At 31.2% G+C, this 1,221-nt stretch overlaps 1 protein-coding gene across 1 annotated transcript in view; it reads right to left on the reverse strand.

The window, feature by feature from the left end:
- Positions 1-511, reverse strand: part of LOC108576672 (mitochondrial glutamate carrier 1-like) — a 5,570-nt gene extending 5,059 nt beyond the window's left edge. The window contains exon 1 of the mRNA XM_017939718.1: positions 474-511. The gene's annotated coding sequence lies outside the window, so the exon portion shown is untranslated. The remainder of the gene's footprint in view (positions 1-473) is intronic.
- Between the last annotated feature and the right edge of the window lie 710 nt (positions 512-1,221).

Genomic DNA, 1,221 nt, shown 5'->3' on the forward strand with positions numbered 1-1,221 from the left:
AATAATAACTAAGTAAATAAATATAGGTAAACAAATAAAAAACGGTTATTGAAGGTAAATAGTAACATATACATAAACAATGCTCCAAATATGGGAGAACATCCAGTATCCAATAAAGTAGGTTAGGCAACAACCATACTGTCTAAAACTATACACTAGACAGGTTATGTTTTAAGTTATGAAAACCTTTAAGAACTCGTGTTGCTAACTTGCTATTGTTTTCAACCAATTACATTTCATGGAAAACAGCTTTTCAATGAAAAAAAGCTTCTAATCACAAACCTTAGAAAACTGAACTTTTGTACATGTTCATGAAACTCTATTGATTAATGTTCGTGTTTGAACAAACGATTGAAAATGTGAAAAGCATTAATGAGGATAAAATTGCAAGCATATAAAGAAATGTTTCTGAAATAGTAAGGTAATACTTTGAAATGACAGTCGACCGGAAATTCAGCAGAAGACATACTCACTGATCGAAAGTGGAGAGTGGTCGCTTACAGTGTCCCGTTGACAAAAAACAATTCTTATCATCGAAAGCGATGATAAGGATGACGTAGAAGCTCAATCTCAAACAGGCAGTGTAACTGGCATGATACTTAGGAGATATCGTTTTCACCGAGGATCTCAAATGATAAAAGAGGGCTCGACACGGTCCACGAGTGGAACCGTCGTTGGCTACGTCACAAGTTACGCGCCAATCGCAATAGCCTTCAAGAGAGAAAGAGCGCAAGAGAGAGAAAGATATTTAAAGGGATGGTGCCCTCTGTCGCTCCGTTTAAACGTTTTAAATGACATAAATTAAAGTACGTTATTGGAAATGTATTTGTCACAATTGAGACGTTTACATGAAGCTTAATTCGAACGCAACCTGAATGCTTAATTGATAATGTTTTAAAAAATTTATATTGTGTATCATTAAGGTAAACACAAATGTAAGAGATTTTAAATAAAGATTAGATTAAAGTCATTCAAAATCCTGTCTCTGAAAATATTGAAATTATGAAATATATATGAACATCGCATTTTATTTACAATGTAAAAACAACTGTTTCTTATTTGGACATTTTTGTAATAAACTATAAAATTGGAATTTTAAAGAATGTATACCAAGTTAAAATCGTATAGTACTAAAATATCTTGAAATAAATGACAGTTAATGTCAGGAAGTTCTATAAATAATGAATAATAATTTTTTATATTTAATTATCTTCAAATTTT

Source organism: Habropoda laboriosa, unplaced genomic scaffold (assembly GCF_001263275.1).
Source record: "Habropoda laboriosa isolate 0110345459 unplaced genomic scaffold, ASM126327v1 scaffold54, whole genome shotgun sequence".
In the NCBI taxonomy this organism is placed as follows: domain Eukaryota; kingdom Metazoa; phylum Arthropoda; class Insecta; order Hymenoptera; family Apidae; genus Habropoda; species Habropoda laboriosa.